Source organism: Camponotus floridanus, unplaced genomic scaffold, assembly GCF_003227725.1.
Source record: "Camponotus floridanus strain SB8 unplaced genomic scaffold, Cflo_v7.5 scaffold31, whole genome shotgun sequence".
In the NCBI taxonomy this organism is placed as follows: domain Eukaryota; kingdom Metazoa; phylum Arthropoda; class Insecta; order Hymenoptera; family Formicidae; genus Camponotus; species Camponotus floridanus.
Genome location: NW_020229448.1, coordinates 1,325,703 through 1,349,618, shown reverse-complemented (window position 1 = coordinate 1,349,618; position 23,916 = coordinate 1,325,703). Strand labels below are relative to the sequence as shown.

Here is a 23,916-nt window from a genome sequence, read left to right as displayed (position 1 = left end):
GTTGGCGTTGGGGGAGCGCGGGGCCGGGGGACGGGAGGCGAAGCACAGACAGGGGATGAGACACGCGCGGAGAATTATGACGCCGCACAATTAGCAGTTCGTGTGAGAGAGATCGATCGCCGTCGAGAACATACATCAACGATGTAAACTCAGGACGCGCGTATCGTCCTCCCTCGCGCGTGTACATCCGCGATCCCGCGTATCCCGGTATGCGTGAATACGCGGCTGCAGCTTCGCGCAGCGAATTTCGCTATTTTCGTCGATGTAACCCCCGGGCCGGGCAGCGGAGCCCTCCTCCCCCCCTCCCGCGCCCCCGGCGCGGCGCCCGGGGCCGGGGAGGATAATGCATTTTCGTTTTAGTTTAAATTGCAGCCGACGGGTTGCGCGGCGCGAAAATTGGACGTTTGTTTAGCACGCGTCGCACGCCTCCTGCGCGCCAGACGAGAGACGCCATAGTGTTTTGTCAATAGCGGAAGATTTAGTTTTGGATAACGCACTCTCCCCGTGCGCGCGCGCGCGCGCGCGCTTACGCGTGTGCGTTTACGCCCGCGACGCTGCGCCGACGGGGCCGCCGATTCGTCATGTTATCGCTACTTCCGTTTATGCTTCATTAATTTTAATTAATTTCGACGTCCTTCGTTATACCGCCGTTCGTTCCGGGCGTGATTAATTAAAGTCGGGGTATTATCAATGTTTTTAATTAATCCGTTGTAAATTGACTTTGTGAATTATGCTTTGGAAGCGCGTCCCGTTTCGCATCGGAATCCCGGACTCGCGACTCGCCGTTGTTCGATCGTTTAGGAAATCGATATTTTTCGCTTACGTCACCCCGCCGTTTTTAAGCCGAACATTTACCACCGGAAGATCTCCGCGCGCCAGTGGCAGTTGACTTGAAACCGGTTTTGCAAACGGTATATGTATAGGTTTCCTGATATTTACCGTTTACGGCCGCTTTTACGACTGTTTACTGATACTATTACCCGATTTAACTTAACTTATTATCGAAACTAATTACTAACGTTTTTAGACTCGCGTATGTTTATCCACGAGATATGCAGTCTCGCAAAGCTGCCGTTGCTGAAAACTTAATTCGCGGAATACAGTATGCCGGTAATAAATAATTGGCGTTATTGTCGGCATAATGGCATTACTCGTCGCGGTAACAATTTGCAAAAAGAGAATAAAGATAAACGTTGTTAAATTTACCTGCAGTTTTTCCATCTGACCCCGAGTCCCTCCATGGTAGCGTATAACTAGCTTAAAACGTCCGCGGAGCGAGAGCGAGAGCGGGAGAAAGGGAGACAGGGGGAAAGAGAGAGTCGTCATCAATCAGAGTAATTCACTTTCGCGCCACTTGAAGACCGAGTCGTCTCTTCTGGAGCACCATGGACGGAAACTGTACGGCAGTATTTCTCGAGGGGCGCGTGCCACCGCGTTAAGTTACGAGGCGTTTATGAGCCATAAGCGATTCTACGAGGTAGATAGAGTTACTTAGAGGAGTTATTTCACTACTTTCAAGATGGAGAGAGTGGGACGGGCTAACTTTGATGCGTCTCCGCGGCACCTACGGATCCACGGATAGATCAGAAGGACCGCCTGCGACTGCCTGATTTACTATGGTGGACCGAGTATTCCTAGGGACCTGGTTTACCCTGCCTGCGGTACGATAGGATTTTGTGCCGGGGGTAAAAGGGGGACGGGCTAGAGCAGAGGGATGGGAAGATTGCGAGGTGGGGCTTGTGAAGAGCGGCTTTGGAAGGCTTCCTACTTCAACGTGTCATCGATGGGCGCGCGCCCCTCTTGCTCGTTTTACTATCGCTCCCCGTCTAATTACGAAGTTTAAACGACGAAAGTCTTAATTAGGCATGTCGAGTCCCATGGTTTGCGTCGTCCGCAATTTCGGTAAAAAGATTTGGAGTAATATTTTTGAAATGAATTTGGCGAGTAAATCTTTATGCCGACACGATAGATTTTTATATTATATTTATATCATCTCTATGTAATTTATTTATCCATCTATGTAATGTATAATTTATATTTATATTATATATTTATAATTTATATTTATATTATAACGTATATATTTTATATACATTATTTATATCTATATTATATATATAATTTATACTTTTGTATTTATAATTTGTATCGGTAATAATTTATAATTTATATTAATTATTACAAGCACGAAAACAGACGAGATGGAGATGTTGCAAATAAATCCTTTTTAAAACGGTAAAACGCCCCGTTTGCGCAAGTGATTATCCCTTACTCAGGAAATTGTAACTTCTGACCAAAGTTTACGCTTAAACCATGAAACGACGACCGTACACGCGCAATCGTAAATTCTTGTCTACATTTTCCTGGCATAGCTGCATTTCGCACCGCGATGCAATGCGTGAAACTTGAAGTGCAACATTCCTGCATTTATTTATGTGCGGCGTCTCTTGAATCTTTTTTCATGCGCTCGTTCGGAAACTATTCGCGAGCATTTTATTTCGGAGCCGTTACAAAAATCCATTGTGTCCGTATATTTCTTAGTTGTCAAATATAACGTTAATTTATTATTTTTATACTTATAATTTTTAAGGATAGAATGAAAGCTCTGTTACAAAAATTTCCTAGCTCTTACCATATGTTACGTATCCACATAGTATTGCATTTCACCGATGGGTTTTTCAACTAACCCGCCTTTCAGATTACGGTTGCATGATAGCTATCTACACTACTATAGAGCCTACGCAACAATAGCCCCTGGGGTGCGACCCTATGGTTCAAAGGTATGCGTGCGATGTGTAGCATAATCTCCTTTTTTATTCTTTTTTTTAGTTAGAACTTTTTCACGGACCAGCGGATTTCTTTTGGAAAATTAATAGCGTTTGTATGCTAGCGCGCTGTTTCCTCCACACACTGACGTAACGTATGGGGCTTTTTTCAGTCAGACGAATGTAAATGTATGCGACAGTTTATGAAAGGATTTCTTATAAAGTGTTACAGAACATTAATTCAAAGGCTTGACTCGTGGATGAATACTTAATCGCTTGAAAATTCAAGACATAAATAGATACCGAATATTTAACATGATTCATACAGGTCAAATTTGTAGAAAATTCTTGACACTAATCGACTAAGCGACAAGTATAAAAATATGTATTATAATAATAATACATATTTTGTCATTTAATTAATCTCGATGCTGGTAGAAATCTAAATAATATTTGAATCTAAATATTTTTTTTTAATTTAAAAAAAGTATATAATGACACAGTAATAAAATAATAATTAATTAATTAACAATTTAATAGGTTTTTTTAAACTAATTAAATATTTTTAAATTAAAATAATCTTTGCTTAATCAAATTCATTATATTCAGAATTGTAATTAAAAGTTATCACGAAGCAATATGCTGTTAATAAAAATACGTTATATATGTGTAGATTGCATATTAAACATCGTAATAATTGAATTGCTTTTCATCTTCATCCACGTTTATATCAGCGATTCGCTTTTGAGGGCTGCTGTCACTAACGTTCGTGGGGGAGTCCGTGCGGCAAAGAGGGGATGACAAACGACATCATCGGTTGGCACGCTGCTACGATGGCGAAATCCATAACTGTCATCACTTCTAAACTAGATCTGGGAGAGTTCGGATTGCCTCCCAGTTTCACGTCGACAGGTTGGGAAATTCGTGAAACGTGCTGAGTGATTGAAACGTGCGATTTCACAAAGCGATTGATAACCGATCTTAGCTTGATGATACATCTGATAACGAATGAACGAACGAATCGATTAGTCAATTCACGTAGACAAATTTTTTTTTCTCTTCCATAGCTTTTAAGGCAACGTATAATTCTTAGATCATAATTTATTCAATGATAAGATTACTATATTTTTGAGAGAATTTTGAAGATTTCACTTTATGTAAATTCTGTTAATAATATAAGTACAAAATTTATAAACTGCGTTAATATAATTAAAAATTTTCTTTATCTCATTCAGGATTAAGATGAGCTTTCGGGTGAAAGAAAATACAATTGATTGTCAATTCTTTAACGATATAGCGCACAACATCAAGTAAGAATTGGTTGGCCAAGGGGGTAATGGAACGCGACTGTCTGTACACTCGAAAGAGTGAGGAGGGTACAGTGAAGTGCGACCGCAAGGCCACAACCGCAGTGTGGGAAGTGAAACGAGCCGAGTGGCGTGGCTTTTAATGGAGTGAGGGAAACAACATTAAGTTAAGAGCAAAGCAGGGTATGAGAATTACACGGAAATAACTGTAGCTGCCATATAGAAGCGGCGCGAAGAGGGTAGAATACGATTCATAAACCAGCAATTACCCTGTTGCCCGTCCACAAAACAGCGTGCGATCTTCAAAGTATCATGCGATTACATATTTCTCGGGTGTTGAAGCCAACAGTTCAAGATGCAAAACATCGAGTTTGCATATCCAATTTCACATTTATTTTAACCGATGAGGAATAATGACGTAAGGCATCAAATTTATAATATACGCGGAATATTTATGTATTTCGTAAAGGACTTGTATTCGTAGAAATTTATTAATTAATTTCCTTTTTCCGTTTAAAAATTTTAAACATGAGAAATCCAAAAATATAGATTATTTAATATATTTACATAAATCTCTAAAATTTATTTCTTTCGAATTATATTATTCATGAAAACTGTTATATTTCGCAAATGGCGAAAATTTTTTTGTATTTTATTTATGAGAGGCATTGTATACGGCTGATAATAAACGGAACTTCTGAGATATTGACGGGACAACGGTTAGGAAGTTCTCGATGTATTACGCGAGGGATGCAATTTATCGAATGATAAATTTCAGGAAGATAGGATCGCGCGGTTAGATTAAACGACGATTCCTCCTCTCTTCTCTTCTTCTCTCGTTCCCGCTACCTATTCCATCCACAGACTCCCCAAAGTAGTGAAATTAAATATAGAGGTCGAATTGCAGCCCGGCGTCTGCGGTGATATAAGCTTCTCTACGTCTTCCACTTCTTTCTCCTCTATCTTTTTCCCTCCTCATCCCAACAAAAAAGACTGCCTTTACTATTTCTATCTCTCGGTCGTTCTAGCTATTTTTTCTATTCTTATCTGCAATCGCAGTCTTTTCCCTCCATCTTCGCTCTGACAAACACCTCCCTCTTGTGTATCTGAAAGCTACTGATCTAGCGTCCCTTCGATTTAGATACCGATACTATAACTTGCCGAGGCCATCGCGCGAGAAGAACGAGTTTGGATCTCAAAATATAGACGCGTTTCTTTTTGATTAAAATATCAAAGTCTATATTTTTCACGAAGAATAATTGATATAACAATCAGGCGTTGTAATATTTTAAAAAGGACAGCGTCTAATTAAAGTCTTGTTAAGACAAAGAGAACGGATCATTAAATCCAGAAAAAAATTTATACTTATTGTCATTAATATAAATAGTGGAATATATAATAATATTCGTGATTACTTCTGAGAAATGAAAAAAACTAGTCATGTAGATACGTATTAAATATTATATATTTAAATTATATTTAAATATTACATAATTATTTAAAAATGTGATTGCATGCTCTATTAGGCTCCATCTATTCCATGAATAAAAATGGCTAAATAAAAGATTAAGTAGGGGCTTCCTCCAAATTTGTTCGGCTTTATATCCTACCGAGTTTTTACGTTTCTCTCAGTGACGTTGCGTTTCTTTACGAGCCGAGCAAAACTTTGGGAATCCGCGAAGGTGATGGGACAGATAAGGCTAATTCCGGGTATTTCGCACCCCCGCCGCGATACGTTGAAGCGCCGACCGACCATGCCTCGGCAGAGACAAACCCCTTGCTACAGCAGCCCCTATCGAGGGAGTAAAGGGCGGTGGCGGAGGGTGGACGAGTGTGTGGGTGAGTGGAGAGCAGGGCAGAGCAGCAGCGTGCTGCCCGCACCAGGCGCCCCTTCGCATATTTCACCGGGAATTTACGAGCCTCGATACGACAGGGAAATTGCAAGAATGGCGGAGTAATCTATCTCTCCTTGCCTCTATGGGCTCTCTCTTCTTTTCCCAGGTTCCCTTTCCCGAGCGCCCTTCTTCTCGCACTCACACACATCTGCAGACACATAGATACTTATATATATCTATATATATATACCCACATATATGTACGAGGTTCTCGGCGAAGAGAAGAGGAAATATTTCTACTTTTTCCGTATAGATAAAAAGGATTTGTTCTTGCGTTTCGAGTCACCGTTATCTCCTAATTGTATTATCGTAAGATAAGAGAGCAGATCTGTTAATTATCGCAGCCAATTCTTTATTAGATCAAAACCGGTTTTCTTCCTTTCGCGTGCGTTTCACGAAAACGAAAAAATTATATATTCGTCGGATGTGAAATTATATACATACTACTGCTAAGTGTACATTTTTGATAGGATAATTAATTCAGAATGGATCACGTAAATCACAAGGTATACAGAAACAAAACGGGAGCGCTTCAGCCCTCCTATTGCGCAATAATTACACGGAAGACTGCCACGACCATTCATCCGACTTGTTTTATCGCCATTTTCCATCCTCCATCTTTCACCTCACTGGAATGAATAACAGCCGATACGCATGTGCTGCAATTACGGGACACATGCCGGATTTATCCGGATGCGCTTGAATCAGACTATTGGGAAGAAGACAGCGAAAGACAATAAACGGTTCATAATTACTCGAGAATGAATTTATCCACAGATAAGTTTTACTCGAAAGGAAAAATTCGGAGTTTCCTTCGAAAGTCTTAAACGACAGGCGCGATCGAAACTTAATTGAAACATAAAGTTATAACTCGCAGGAAATTGCGCTCTACGCTTGTCCGCTCGCATTTCGCAGTTATGTTCGCCGCGTTGTTTAAACGCGAAAAGAGTCACGACCGACACGTTGCTGGACACGATTATGTGTAATGTACCACGTTTCGTAGAGAGAAGGACACTCGACGCATCAGCACAGAGAGAGAGAGAGAGAGAGAGAGAGAGAGAGAGAGAGAGAGAGAGAGAGAGAGAGAGAGAGAGAGAGAGAGAAAGAGAGAAAGAGAGAAAGAGAGAGAGAGACAGAGTCAGTGGAAGGACCATAGGTAACTGTACTTGCTGGTACATGGATAATACATATACACGTAGGAAGAGAGAACCCCCTGTGTCACGGCTCGGTGTGCGCACCTATATCCACATAACGTACTGTATCGTACCCGCGGCCGGCGGCCGGTTTAATTTAACACAGCAGCTGTAATCCCATCCATTACGTTCGCGGTAATATACGATCGCTCGAGATTCATAGTCCGTTTTTTCACTAATTAACAGACGGGACAAATCGCTCCACCGATCCGCCCCTCTCCCTCCGCCCGTACTCCCCCTCCTCCTCCCCTCCCCTATGCAACATCCCTCGCCCCTTTCCGCCCTCGTGCAACTCTTCATTCTCCTCTTTCGCCCACCGACGAACGCTTTTGTTTCTTCGCGGTCAAATTTACGCACTGTTTCGTACAAATTTGAGTACGTTTCATTCGCGTCGCCAGCTCGTCCGACTTGTCGGATTTCCAAACTTTCCTCGCTTTTACGCCCTTTGCGGAATCTGAATTGTGCCTGAAGCAGAGACCCGACAAAAGAATCAATTCGTTGTAATGTCGAGCGCACGATAATGACTTTGCAATTTCTCTCGAAAGTTGTTGAAATATTTTCTTTTTCCCAGAGCAAACGTCAAGTGGTAATTAAGAACGGTCGAGATCGATCGATCATTCCGCGCAAGTATCGCGATGACAAGTACAACGTGTCCGAAGTGCCTGGAGTAGTAAAAATTCTCCTGTCGATATGGGAGGTGTGACGTGCGTCTCGTGTCGCCCGCGAGTAAAAACGCTTTAAAAGAGTTAATTAACGCGCATTCATCAGTGACTTTGGCCGATGAATCGAATACAGATGTTGGTTCGAAGGATTAATTAAAATGAATGAGAAAAGAAAGTGCAAAGTGTATAAACGTGAAATTTGTTTTATGCACGTACATCAAATCACAAAAATAAGCTACTTTAATTGCTGAAAATCAACTTTTTAATTCACACAAATAAATATATAAACATCTCTTACGATTTTCAATAAATTTAATAAAACGTTGAAATGTTCCTTTTTCCAAAAAAAAAGCACGACAAATGTATTAAATTAAGATATATAATTTAATTAACGCGTATATAAAAATTAATGCGTAAAAGTTAATCAATTTATTGTGAATCCATTTATTGTGAAATATGACTTGAAACTTTTTGGATTCGATTAATATAAGGCTAAGAATTATAAAGTATGGCATTAGCATATGGTGGAGAAGAAAAATATCGCGTAAAGAAGACAGGTGAGTGTCATGGTAACACATGAGAGATAGGCGGGAGCTAAACGGAGAAGATGAAAATGCGAGAAGCAGAAAATGGAATGAGTTAAAGGAAGGGAGAGATGTGCCGTGGTAGTTCTCGGTATAATACGAGACGCTCTCTTGAATGTCGCGTCTGCGCATTAGTAGACAGGGGTGAGCGGATTTAATTGGATGGACGCCATCTCGCGATGCTTAATTAACTAATTAATTTCGCACAGGATAAAAACGAAGAGATACCGCTCGTCGGCCTTTAATGACCCTGACGTGAATCCGCTGCCATCCGTGTGTTGAAAAAAAAAAATTAAAAAAAAGAACAATACAAAGACGTATTTACAAAGTATTTCATAATTCCCATCGATAAATTTCTCTGCCGGCTCATATCGCGTCGTTGCCGTAAATTTCAACGTAAACGAGTCAACTCGTGTATAGTTGATATGAAACATCCATCTGTTAGATCCGCCATACATCAACGACTTCGCATAAAGTAGCTCGAGTGTCCGCACGCGTGAGTTTCTCGCAATTTTCATCCCTATCTGCTTCTTACAATTATCGCGGAATACACTAGTATTCGTAACTTTTACAATTTATGTACGTTTCGTGTAGATAAATTCATGTCTCAAAGCATCAGCAATAGCGGGACAAAAAAGGCGAACGTTATTTCAGCAGCTAACGGTACCGAGAATAGCATAAGGAAAGAAAAAAGGATGGTCGAGGTAGACAAGATTTGCATTCCATAAAACATATGTTCACGCCACACGGAATAAGAAAGCTGCTTGCTCAGCACCGACGAAAATACGTACCCGTTTTCGGGGTTAAAAAAACTCTACGGACATAAGGGTTGAGACTGAACATGAAATGAGAAAAATGAATATGAAGAGAAGCGAATATCTGTTTGATTATGAGAAATGTTATCGCGTAAAAAAAATGAGGGGTTCTTTTTACTACGATAAACAGCGATAAAAATTAAAATTAATTTCTGGATATACAATGACACATCTATTTGATTTTAATTAAGTTTTGCATATTTTGAATTTATCTAATTGTAAGTCTGCGCAATTTTTTAATTAATAAAAAAAAACTGGACTCGGTATTAAACAGAACGTGCGTTGCAAAAAATAGATTGCACGTATCATAACTCCTTCCTGAAATTTTCATTCGAAACAACATTTGTCGGTGACAGAAGAGGTAATCTAAACCATAAAGTTCAAAAGCCTCATTTTGCATGCTACACATAATTACGCAAAATAAAATTACATGCATCTCGAGGCACAAACCGCACATTTAAAATAACCATAAAGAATAAGAACGCGGAGGGGCATGAATATATAATGACAGGTCGGGACTTTGCGATGAAAAAGGTTTATATATCGATAAACAGTAAATGAGGGCGCGCGTATACTTAACTTGAGTTATAGGAGTCATTTTCAGATAGATGCTCGAATATTCTCGGCTATGTAAGCATCGAGGGGTAAGGAAGGAGGCAACGGGCGGAAGACGGGGAGAGGGTGGCGAGCGGATAGTCGAAAAAAGAAAGCGAGGAAAGCCGGCAGTGTAGGGAAACAAATCAACTCGTCTGTTGGCTCGTCCCGAGTTTTTAGTGGCGAGGCTCCAAATATTTGCTCCGGTCGTTCGAATGCCTGATTCCGTGCACGGGATGTACGTACGTATATATACCGACAACCGCGGGAGTGTCTAGAGGCATATAGGCAACCTCGCTCGACTTCTCCGACCGATCTTACGGGTCCATGCAGTCGAGCCAACAACCCCACACCACCCCGTCGTTAATATTGTTGCTTGTTCGCGAATGCAACCCCTCGTCTCCCTGCGAATCCTCACCACCCCCTATTCTCTGTTCGAGATAGCGGATCTAACCAGCGGCAAAGCCGCTGCCAAGAATAAGCTGGAAACTCGTTTATCACATATATTATTATATGAATGCCATAATATCGCTGCTACGTCGTTCCATCGTCACTACATCTTTTCCTAAATCTCACTCGATTCCGCCTTTTTTCCCTTTGTACGTCTCTCTGTCGGCTATTGTCCTTGTCGGATTTTCTCCCGTGTATTCTTGCCTTTGTCTCATATTATCTCAAGAATTGCCAGTAATATCGCGAATAATGTACGATTTGATTCGGTCAAGGAAATCGACTACGTGGCGCGAATCATCATGATCAAGATAAATATCGTTCATTTATTTCCGGTATTGTTCGCAACGCGTATTTTGCAGATATTTTACATACTTTGCTAGCAATTATTAAACACGTGATCACCCATTCGAGACTTTGTATTTTTATCATATTTTATCATCTTTCTTATTATAATTAGAGTTGTATACATAACGCAAACTCTGATCTAGAGTTGATATTAATCTAGTGTATCTTATTAATAAACGTCCGCAGCATGCTTTCCTCAGCAGTTATCTAGCAAACGAGGATGAATTATTAAAACATGTATGCAAAGTTATGGAAATATACTCGCGACGACACAGCGCAACGTCTCGCAATTACACTATTATAATGCAAGTTTTCGCGAAAACTGCCATTGATATTAAACTTATTTTTAAAAAATTTTAGTATAACGGCTTTATCATGCAATTACTTCCCTTTCGCGAGGTTCATAAAATCTTGAGTTTATTTTTAGCTGATGTCTGTAAAAATATTCAACGTTTAAGAACTTAATACCGTATATATGTGCATATAAATTTGCTTCGCTATGCTAACAAACATCAATATACATATTTACAGTGTACTAAAAAGTACATTAAGTTTAAAAAATGTGAGAGATATTTTATATATTGTATAATTTTAAAAATAATTTTTTGAGAAAAAAGTATCTATATATTATTTTTAATTATTCTTATAATTACTTTAACAAATTATTTTATAATAATCTATACAGATATCGAAATAATCTTGTTGCTAGTTTTATTGAGGAATTAAAATTAAAGATTATATCACGAGAAAAAAAGTCAAACAAATTTCACAGATTATTCAGACAATCCAAGGAACGAAATTATTTCAAATTTTATATAATATTAAAGGACGAAAAATTTAAGTATAATTTAATGAAATATTTTTAACCGTTATAAACTGAATACACATGATTTTACGAATATACGTATGCGAACAAGATAGATTGGTATTTATCCATAAAGAGTTTATTTATTTATCTATAAAGAGTTTACGCCATATATGTATTAGCGTTTGCATATTTTCAGTAAAGAAGAATTAACAAAATTAATGAATAGAGCAATTAAACGTACAATTATCAATTTATAAGCATTGTTAAAAAAGATAAATGTGAACACTTTACCGACAATGTCTTCACTGCTCATCGTCTAAAAGCAAGTCAGTGATTTCGGCTCTATTCCCACTAACGGCGAAAGTATATTTATTAACGCTTGGCATCTTGACAGCTACTTCTAGAATGGGCTGTTCGAATACCGAGCGTTTGTCTTTAACAAGTCGACTGATGAACGACTCCGTTTTATGTCGAAATAGACTCGAGCCAACAAGGATTTCGTCCGTTTCGGAAGCAACAGAAAAAAGAATTCGTATTTTACAGATAAATATCTAATAATATCGCAACAAATTATTTTAATAATTATTAATATCAAAAGGATTATAAAATATTGTTTTCAAAATTTTCAAGATACAAAACAAAATTTACTCGCTCACTTTTTATAAAATTGCACGAGACATTTATCTGAATTACAAAAAAACAATACACATTAAGAAGCCACATTACGCGTATTCTATACTTAAATAAAGTATAGAATTAGATATTTTATACTTTAATTAGTTGATCTCGATGCATGATTTACTAATGGTATACTCGAGTTAGGGAATGTATGGTTTCAGGTCGCAAAAAGGCCAAGGAAACAGTTACATAGATGCGATTGCGATCAATCAATGTTGCTCGCCAGACAACGATAAAACACAATACGATGTTGCTTCTATAATTGACGGAAATTTATCATTCGCAATTCGCTTCATGTAGATTCCCTTCATACGTGAAAGGAGCTATAGTTTGTGTAAAAAATCTATTAACTTTTAATAATATGCTCCACATGGTTATTATATTTTCCTCCGAAAGTTAAACAAGATATTCATTAACGCAAAAACATTTATCTCATTAGCGTATTATTATTTTTCATTAGCTTATCATTTTGCTTTATTTTATCAATCATCTTTAACCGATTTTATCAACAAGTATTTATAATCATTTTCATTGATAGCAATAAATTCAGGCTAAAAAATAGTATATGTACAAAAAATTTTTATAATAAGAAAACTCGTTGTATGCCTCCAATAAGCCATGAAACTTTTGCACTTATATTGCTAAACCAGAATCACGTTTATTATGCACAGTAGCATGCGTATTATGGATATTACAAGGCTGCACATTTCTGCAGACATCGTATCCTCCAATACATATGTTGCATAATTTTTAATATTTTCTTAAAAAAATCTTGACGAAAGATAGAAGTCTAGAGACAAAGAGACAGAGAGGGCTACATGATAACGCGAACGTACTGATGGTAGAAGCGTAAGCGCGAAAGAGGGTGGGAGATTGGTAAGCCCCAAATCCTTGAGCTTAACTAATTCCCGCATGAGTTACGAGCGAGCCGCGGCTAATTCCAAATAAATATTCGGAATACAGATTATGTTAATCTGTGTGGATGCAAATTAGCTGATTAGGAGGAGATGTACGTACCCTCAATAACAGTGATGCAAGACCGTTTCGTTTTTGAAAAATTTCGTCGACCGTTTACGCCTTGCGTTTTCAATGCGAATATATTTTGAATATATTTTGTATATTAAATCTTTTTTTCTTTATGCAATTTACGTCTCGTTTGCGACATCTTTAAAATCGGGAGAAACGTTGATTAATATTGTACAAATATAACTGGACAATCATAAAGAAGTCTGCAGGGAGACCTGCGCCTGAATCCAGCATTGTGTAAGCTTGACATTGAATTACTGGCGGAGTCTGGTAGGCACCGGCCAGGAATCTAAGTGGCAAGTAGGTAAGTAACTTGGAAGTTAGGGGGTTTATACTCCCTTGCGCATGGCCCCGATACATACGCGGTACGCGTAAATGTATATATACGGAATCCGTGATGCTCGCTGGGTGTGCGTTTTCATGTACACGTAATGTGGAGTATCTACCTGTGGCCACAGTTTACCTTCGCGGTAAACTCTAGTAGGTGCCTACGGCAGAAACTCTACTCTAATGCAGAGTAATGTTGATTTATAGCTGCATTAGTTTCATTTCACTCCCCCTCACATCCCCCTCTAATACAGCCACCATTTGCCTATATCCACCGTTATATTTTGTTGCGCTTAAAATCTGATTAAAGTATTTATGTTTTTATTTAGAGATACGCATTGACATAAAATAATAATAATATAATAATAATATAAACTTCAAAATTGTATATATTTATACGCTTTACAAATAAATAAATGCGAGATTCTTGCAGAAAATATGCATATTAATGATATGCACGCGTACTATTGCATGGCAAACGTAGTTTCGATTTTGCTATATATATATACACAAGTACATCAGTTTCACACTCTTCAAATTCTTTTTTTCGTGCCCTACTCCAATATGAATCAATGACCTTTCTGTTACGTAATAAAGCTTGCAATGTGCACTAGTGAGTTGACATATTGAGAATATGGACAAAAGCTCGGATTTCTAAAGATAGAAAATTTATTCGCAGGAAAGCTAAAAATAGAGGATAAATCGCGAGAACAGAAAATTGAAAACAGAATTGAAAAGGGAGATTACAAACTTATTGAAGCTATGAACTATTATTCTTATAAAAAGAGCAAACAGTTCATTAATAAATCTTGTCGCTTTTAATTTTTGATCGCTTTAATACTTTGAATTTAATACAAGGGAATATCCAGACGATGCAGAGGAGCATTTAACTGTCAATTTCTTATAAAAAAAAATTAAATTTATTTACAAAAAAAAGTTAGGTATTAATCATTTGATTTAAAATATTATCATTTAATCAAAAAGTTATGTTCAAAATGTAAATATTGTTGGATGTATGTAGATCAATGTTATACGTTATCCAGACACGCGAACGTCGAGTCACGTGTCACAATCCGATTAAACTTACATATGTAAAATAAGCGAAGGAAACAATGTTGCATGTAATATGCCTATTAACAGCGCAATAGACAAAATTGTTACGTCTTCATCGTGTACATCAAAAATGATGTTTGTTAAGCGTTTCGTTTAATATAATTCTCAGTTGCAATTGATTCGATTATCTCGTTCTTATAATGGCGTGTCTTTAATATTTATTTTATTTATTCCGGATTACTTACGCGGATTTATGTTACACGCAATATAAACGTTAAGATCCTTCTACGCTATGCGGATCTTAAAAGAATCAGTGGCTCTCCGAAGGACGAAGGGGAATGAAGTAATCCTCGTTATGAAACCGGTACGCGTGTACTTTCCGTTCCCACACGTGCACGATCTCTGACGTGAATGCTCCAGCGCGTAATTTTTATATACGTGATTCTATAAATGGAAAAGAATATATATATGCATATCCTGTAGCTTTTAACGTTGCGATTATTCCGGACAATGCAGAGTCTAGAATGCGAAACCAAAATTTCTTGAAATGATTATAAGCGTATTGTATCCTCCCGGTGCTTTAACTTTTCACGGATTTCAAGATTGCAAATGTAATTAAGTGGACCGTGTGTGGAACGAAGGACAATTTTGCAGCATAATGAATCGCGACATTTGTTATCCTGTAGCTTGACACATAGTAATATTTTATCGCCGATCTAGTCAATATTCGCTACCATGTAGCTTCCACAAAAGGCTTGATATATTACAACGATTCGCAAAGCAAAGTTTGCATCGTGCCAATATCGGCACCGATATTCTATCACGTGTAAAAAAAAAAAGCATATAAGTTTGATTCCAAATGGCAATTTTCGTGACGTTTGTCTCCAATCGACCATTAAAATTATGCACATTATTCAACCTAACTTTATTCTCCATACTTTAATACATCTTTCATCATCCTTTTCATTTATCTTTTCCCGTACGATATCGATAAAAATAATTATCGAGTAAAGTTTCACCTCTCCAAATTTAATTTCCTCCGTCGTAAAATAAAGCATAACTAAAATAATAATTATTTAATCCTGCAATCAATTATATTTTAGCTGGAAAATTCTTTTTCGAAAACGATTGATATAAATATGATCGATTTCTGCAGATAATTCAAAGTAGGATCAAGGAGACCCGAGACACGTCACCACCAGTATGTGCCTTCGGCATATACGGCGAATGACGTACTGTATACAGTACACGTATAGACGTACGGTATACAAGCACTACCACCTATACCCACAGCGATTGCGCGGCGCGGGTTTCTGTTAGCGGTGGGTTATGTTCACCTGCCTCGGCGATCGGGCCCCGAGCGAGCGACGCCGGGCCCCGTAACCGGCTCGGCAGCATGTCACCCTCTTGCGCGGGTGACTCTATGCCCGGTTCCCCTTTTACTTCGCAGTCTCGTCACGCCGTCCCTCCCTCCCATACCCTCCGCCGATCGGAGGTGCGCGGCTTTAGGGCACGTTCACAGCGCCTGGTGACGGCTGACTCTCACCCCGTGATTCTCACATAATTCTGCGAGGTTATCGACTGATAAGGGAAATACCTAAAAAAAAAAAAATGCGGGTATTTCGACTCTCCTCTCTCCCTCTCACTCGTCTTCGACGAATAAAACTCGGACAAGCGATAACAGTTCTTTTTATGAAGAGACTCTATCATCATAAGATTAATATCCGAGATACGTTTTAATAAGCTCATTAATCAATTATAGTGATGAATAAGTAACGAGATCATTTCGATGATATGCCAATGTGTTAAAGTTTTTCACTTTTCTCAACTCGTTTCGTTTTAATTGTAAGCAAGCTTAGGATGAAATATATATTATAATAAATAATGCAAAGAGGGAATTAAATACGTCATAAATCATTCAATTAAACATCAAAGCTTTTAAATTCCGTAGCAACATGTTTCGCAAGATTATCATTTTATAGAATTTTAATCACGCGTATTCAACGCGAATGCTTATTCCTGCTTCACCGGTTTCACAGAATTCTTACGTAAATATCTGCGCCTCACAAGTCGCGAGGATATATAAAGTTGACTAGCTTAGAAAACCTTTAGCTGAGATAAACATACAGCCTTTCGTCATCGATACTGATTTATATGCATTGAACTCTGATTTGTCTCTCTCGATCCGCCATAAGATTGCACGACATGCGTAAAGAAATCGACACGGATTCCACGATTAAAAAATATATATATGCGAAATAAAGATTCAGATAAATCGACGCGAAAGATTTGAAATAAATGATAAAATTTATTTTTGAGCTCGCGACGAAAAATTGCGACGGGTTTGCACAAGTCGTCTCGTATAACTTTACTCGCGTCTAGTATATCAATTTGCGCGTACGAAACAGTTATGGTAGAATTCTGTAATGAATATTTCATTACGCGAGAGAAGAATGTATATTAAAGCAAAATATTAAAACCGCCGCGCGGTGACACAAGTTATTAATGCGGGTACAACGTACACACGGTATTACGGAGCTCGCGAAGCGTAAAAATCACGCGCGTCTTCTTTTTCGCCCGATAAAATCCCGCGGCGCTCCACTTGGTGCGCTTTTTATGTCAACTTGAAAGATCGCGAGTTAATCCTACGAGCCTACGCGGGCCATTTACGCTGAAACATCGTCCGGCGTGTTAAATCTGTAACCTTCGCGGAGCGACGATTTGCGTACGGAAACAACGAACGATGGAAATTGACGCTCGAGGAAAAGGCGCACGTGGAAAGCCCGAAATAAATATCGCGGAGAGTGTCATAAAGAGAAGGAAAAAGGGACGACAGGCCATTTCGTAGCATCGAGGAACGGCGGAGAGAGACCCGTGACCCCACCTCGTCGTCGTCGATACATCCGATGCACGAGCGACGAAGAAGGAAGAGTATTTTCGACTAGGCCGTCCCTTCTCAACGCGCTGCGGCCAGGAAAAGGGAGAGAGAAAGCGAGAGAGAGAGAGAGAGAAAAGGAGAAATCCCATAAGCGGAACTCTCACGGAGAGTGGTCCCGAAGAACAGAAAGGTGGGCATATAGAGAGCAGGTTCTCACGCGAGGTGAAAGAGACGAACGAGAAGGGGAAGATGGCGGCCGCCAAAGTCGCGCCAACCGGTTGGTCCTTCTCTCTAGATTCCTCTAAGTTCACGACGACGGTGCCTCGACATTGTAAATCCAGTTTGGAGCGAGTAAACTCACACTTTTTTATTATTCTGACGCGCGTTATCACGCAATCGCTATTTTCGGCTTGGAAACAAACGCGCGGGGTGAGGTGGAGGGACGTTCGTGAGCGTTTCAAGCGGGAGGATTTTGTGCAGTGCTTTATTCGTTTAGAATTTCAAGATTAAACGAATCATCGTGTATCAACGAGCATATTTGCGATTTAGTCGGATTGCGATTGCTCGCACAATGCGACGGAAATGCCGCTCGTATATCTATTATACGTACAATTTTGCGTGCCGCATTATTTTTGCAAGGATTTCGCAATGCATTTTCGTTCACGTTATGCACTTTGCCGGGGCCGGGGGCGGGGCGATAAATCTGTCACAGCTGTAAACCGGTGCTCCAAAATTTATCGACGTTATCACTCGAAATGTAATGCCGAAATTGTGCTGCGTCTGCTAAACTGAATATACTCGCGTTTATACCCGCAAATACAGCGCCCTTTAGATTCCCAAAATCTTCGCGTTGGCCGCGCCATCGCGCTTCGCCCACTGCCTCGTCCTGCGCGAGAATTCTTAATCCCACAAATACCCCGTAAGCGCCGCATCGTCATGGACCGGGTAAAGCCGCTCGCAAGAGCTTTCCTTGCTTTGAGAGCGTAACAAAAACCTCGCACAAGAATGAAAACGCGAGAGATATGAACGCAACGAAAACGCGAATTTGAGAAGGAGGAAGGAGGTGAAATGAAAGAGAGAGAGAGAGGGAGAGAAAAATAGAAAGAAGAGATCAGTCTGTAAGCTTGCGGTACTTACAGGCATTGCAGTAGCGGTCCCATTGTGCCATAACGACACAAGTCCCCTCCCTCCCCGCTGCTTTCCCTTTTCCCCTTTGCAGTCTACAACGCTCCTGTTCACACATACACACAGGCGACACTGACATCAAGCCGGCTCAAGAGACACTAATGTCGACGCCACTGTTAGACCGATCGGCCGCAAATTTCCGTGCAAAATTCCGTTCATTCGCACCACGGAATTTCGTGCAGCTCAAGTGGACGGCATTCAAGAGAAGCACCGGTGATCGGGGAAATTTCTAAAAGCCAAGAGCCTTGCCGAGCAGCCATAATGCACTGCGGAGGCACAGAAAGGAATAGGTCAGCTGGAGTCTTCAACACACTGACCACTCCCTTCTGGTACCTCTCGCTGCTCATCCATCGTACGATCACGCTCGCTTTACACCTACACTGCTGGCTCGTTTACTCCCACTTATCCCTCTCGTTCACCTGCATGCGCTTTTTTTAATGCCGATAACGGAAGACGTATTGGTTTCTTATCGCCGTGTGTTTGTAAACCTCTTCGCGCACATTTACGCACGTCCACGATTAATGATTAAGTTAATATAGTAATAATAATTAAAAATTATTTGATACATTTCTGTTCTATGCATCTATATTGATTTATGAATTTATTAATTATTTTTATATTTCATGATTCAAAATTTTATTTATTATAAAATTTCTTAAATAATATCCCTGGCTATTTAAATTAAAAAAAAATATATATATAACAAGTTTTAAAATTTCAGATTGTTTAATATACACACAAGAAAATATATGTTTTAATTTACAAGTATACATCATAAATAATCGAAAATTGCATACATGTAAAAGATTTATAAATCAATAGACGCAGAGAATATATATAAATGCGAAGAGATAGAATAGCTTTTAATTATTATTACTACATTAATTTGATTATTGATCAGTGCATTCGTGCGTGATTTTACGTGAATTATCAGTTGCATCGTACTTTAATGCGATTGTGATTACGGTTGAATTCATTGTTCTCGACTCCACTCTCAATTATCCTATATTCCTCTGCGAATACTTAGTTAATTAGTCGTTAAAACATGCTTTTTTATTCAGAAAATGATGTAATCTATATGTCCAAGAATATCGAGAAAACTTCAAGTATTTAAACGTATTTATTAATGCCTAATTAGTAAAGGAACGAGCTGCGTAAGTGAAATAGGAAATGTTTGATTTAAACAAAGTTAGATTACGTTACTATATCATTTTAGTTTAACATTATTACGGCATCATTAATTTAACATTATTACGGCTCATGTATAAAATTTATACAGATTTTAATATTAGATTATATAAATAATAAGAGTTGTCAAAATATACACATTCTTATAATAATTTCTTAATAAAATTTAAAATAAATTTAATTATTTCTTTTTTTCTTTTGTAATAATATTAATATTTTACTTCGTCTGTAATGAAAAAAGAAATTATTATAACATCAAATTTTATTTAACTTAAAAAGATAAAGAATGAATAATTTTTTAGATGAATATTTTTTTTCGAATACGACGGTTGTTTAATTTAAAGCGTCGTTGTATTTCTTTAAATTTCTCAAATGTTAAAAGAACACGGTTGCGTCATAACAATATGTATTTCGAGAAATAACGAGAAATAAAAAACGAAAATAGCGAAACCAGTTTCATTTCTTAAACGCTTAATTAAACTGATCCGAAATAGGCATATGTAAATCTGAATGACATGAGAGCGAAGCAAGATAGTTGTTGCGAGAAGAACGACATTAATACATACACGTATGCGTGCACATGTGCGTATGTGCGGTATATATAGGCTGCGAACTGTGTCTTTTACCTCTGAATTCGCACATTTCGATTTATCGTTAACGGCTCTATCGCGTACGTGGTCTTCAAACCAGTTTCTCCTTTTATCATGGTCACCGCGAGTAATACGCAACCGAGTAGCGGAGTAATTATTGTACCGGCGGTACTTGTTTGTAGAACGTTTCAAACGTTTCTTCAATGCGCCATAAGAACTTACTTTTTAAAATTGTAGACTTTCATAAATAAAGTAATATTTGTAAAGTTATTTGAAATTACCGATTCATCTTTCATCTACGGATACTTTCATCGATTTAGAATCGATTTTCTTCATAAAAATATTCAGATTCATATAAGTTAATTTAAAATAATTAAAATTTGTTGTGTAAGACTTTTCGAAAAGTAATGATTAAAATTATAAGCAGATAGTAAAATCTTATTTTTTCGTTTAATTTCAAATCAATTTTGCTATATTTATAATGTACTACAATTTAAAAATTAATTACAAAGATATTTCACGAAAAAATGACAAAACTCTTGATAAATGATAATTATTTTCATCTAAGGAAAAATCGATTCCAAATTATAGAATTTATAGATAAAAATATGTTGTTATTTAGAAAATATTATATTCTAAAAAAAATAATATAAAATAAAAAAATTTTTTAATCGTTTCTAATTATTTTCTTGTCATATATCACATTTTCAATGTCATATATATATATATATATATATATATATATATATATATATATATAATTAAGGCATCATATATATTTTTTTCTTTCTTATTTACTAAGTGTCATAATTATATTCGCGATTATCGATTGCAATCATATTGTACATCTTTATAGAATATATTAAATTGAAATAATTGGAATATTTATAATATTATATGTTATACATTATTTTGCTAATTTTTTTCAAAATTAAAAATTATATATGTGCATATTATCACACATATATCTTAATATCCTAATTAGAAACTTATATCTACCAAGATTTTATATGCATTGCATTTGATTCATAATTCATGATTCTCGCAGTAATATATCACTGCGATCTAATAATTAGCGGACTGTTTCCAAGCAATTGTAGAGGCGATACAACATTAATATGCACTAAATGATTAACAGTACAAGATGATATTGCAAATACATAAATGCAATCAATTGATATATGAAATTATATTTTGATCTCTTTGTAGATTTTCATTAGTAATATAGGACAATCAATAATTTTGCATAATAATTAAACAAATATATTCTAATATAATCTATTCAATTATACAAAATTATCAGTAGCATTATATAATAAACCTCATAATTTTCCAAACAACTGCCAATAATTAGAGAAGCTTACATGTTATTCTCTACAAGTGGAATCAAAATCTGTTAATTATAATGCTCAGCTATCATTACTAATATTATCTAAAGCTAACTATTTATTGCAAAGCTATCATTATTAATATTTTTAACAGGGAGAGAGAATGGATATCTATCAAGTGATTTTGCAAACGTTGCGAACCGAAGAAGCGAATAATTATACGACGCTCAAGGCACAGGTGTTTCAGGCTTCTCATGTTAATCAGACATTGCACGCTCCGTTAGTGCACGCGCGAGCGCGCATACGTGTATGTATAGCGATACATAGAAGAAGAAACATGCAAAATAAGTTTCCACGCGCGCGCACACACGTGTATATATCCCGCAGTATTTCACGCATCAGAAGTACTAAAACTTATACGCGCGCTGCGCAATTCTTTTCCTGTTGTCGGATTCCTGCTCGCAGGATTTCGATGAAATAATCATAATTAGGCGCAGCGTGGCGTTACTTAATTCGACTTTCAAAATAGAATAAGTGTGCAAGGTTGTAATGAGGTTTAATTATGCTAGTGTGTATCTTGGGTATATTAGCGCGATGCGATGTGTATTGCATCGTTATTAATTTCTAACAAATTGTTTCGCACTTTATCTCGATAGCGCCTTCCTTTTAATCAGAAGTACTTTAAATGCTTTCTATTTGTTCTCCTTCCATCAACGCGTAATAATAAATCTATACGAATTTTATACACATATATTTTACATTTCATATTATTTTTATATTATTGTTATATATTGTTACGTGCGTATTGTTATCTCCATACATATTATTTTCTCGGATTAACGAATCAAGATTGTTTACATCGGTATCAGATTAATGCGATGAAGCAATTCGTGCGTTAAGAAACGATCCGACAATCTTGATGTATCTAGGAACTGTGTTGGCGATACCTTAAGTATATTCCACCGTGTATCGCGTAATCTCTGTGTGCCATCGCGACAACCCAACTTAAACTAGGCACCGTGTAACCGATGTCCGGTACGGCATACGGACCTGTCTCTCTTTTCCTCTCTTTTGCCTGCTAAGGGAGTGACATCATCAGCCACCTATGTCCACCTCGCGCTCATCCGGCAGTCCGCGCACGTACTTTCGACCAAAAGAAACATTAAAACAAAAATATTGTCCGTCTCAAGTTGAACTTATAAATCAACGGCCACCAGCAACGACTAATGACACAATCATCATTCTACATGGTCATCGTTTTGCGCTGCGAGCGAGGATTTCTTTATGTTGCCGTTCAAGATGTATTTATATACACTAAGTGTAAATAACCGAATTGTCATTTTATAATTTGTTTTCTGTAGCCACGCATTGTGTGTCGCGTTCATCTAAATATATGCATATTAATAAAATAAAAAACTTATTTTTAAATTTTTATTAAATGCAAATCACAAAACTTAATAATTAAAAAAAATTCACATAAAAAATATACTATGTAAAAGAAAAAATACAATTTTAAGTTTTAATATAAGAAAAGAAAATATTTTAAATTTAGAATTATTTTAGGGATTTGCATTTGATTTGAGATAAGAAACTATAATTATTTATTTCGAAGTGATATCTTATGCTTTATATTACTCGTATATTTCTCAAAACTAATATACTGATTTGCTTCAATAATAAAGATTTACAAAAACAGCCAAAGTTTTTTGAAATAAATTGTTCAAAATAAAGTTTAATCTAATAATTATTAATTTTTTGCAAATGTTAAATAATATTCTTTCATATCTTAAAGATATCACATCTTTTTTACATTTCATGACAAATGAATGATGAGAAGATAATGTCAATAGTCGCGAAATGATGCCAAATTCAAATTGCAAATTAAATTAAAAGTTTGCGGATAATATACTATATTTCTTGTGATTTTTCAATAACACCGGCAGAAGCTAGAAACTCGCATCGTTCTGGGGCCAGCGGCCTTCGCAAAAAGAGCGAAGCATTGCCGTTAGACTCATTTCATTTGCGTGACATTTTTTATTACTATTCTAATTTACGGGGCGCTCGTGAATAAGGTCATTTTTGTACGGCACACCAGGTAGAAAATAAATCGTACAGGTGACGCAATTGCCCTTTTGACCTTGCTCCAAAAATATATCTACACCCTCAGATTGCATGGTATACCTTTGAATACGCCCGTCACGCTTCTTTAATTAGACTAAGATTCCGTTATATCCCGAAAAGCAAA

The 23,916-nt window shown here is 37.4% G+C and overlaps 1 protein-coding gene across 4 annotated transcripts in view; it reads right to left on the bottom strand.

Moving 5' to 3' along the window:
* The window catches only part of LOC105252407 (homeotic protein antennapedia), a 99,823-nt gene that overhangs the window by 71,701 nt on the left and 4,206 nt on the right, over positions 1-23,916 (bottom strand). For 2 of the 4 annotated variants that reach the window (XM_020027874.2, XM_025410374.1), the window contains exon 1: positions 18,518-18,823. The exons of 1 other annotated variant lie outside the window; for it this stretch is intronic. The gene's annotated coding sequence lies outside the window, so the exon portion shown is untranslated. Of the gene's footprint in view, positions 1-1,206; positions 1,378-18,517; positions 18,824-23,916 lie in introns of those variants that run through there. One more of the 4 variants, XM_025410375.1, reaches the window with a different exon arrangement.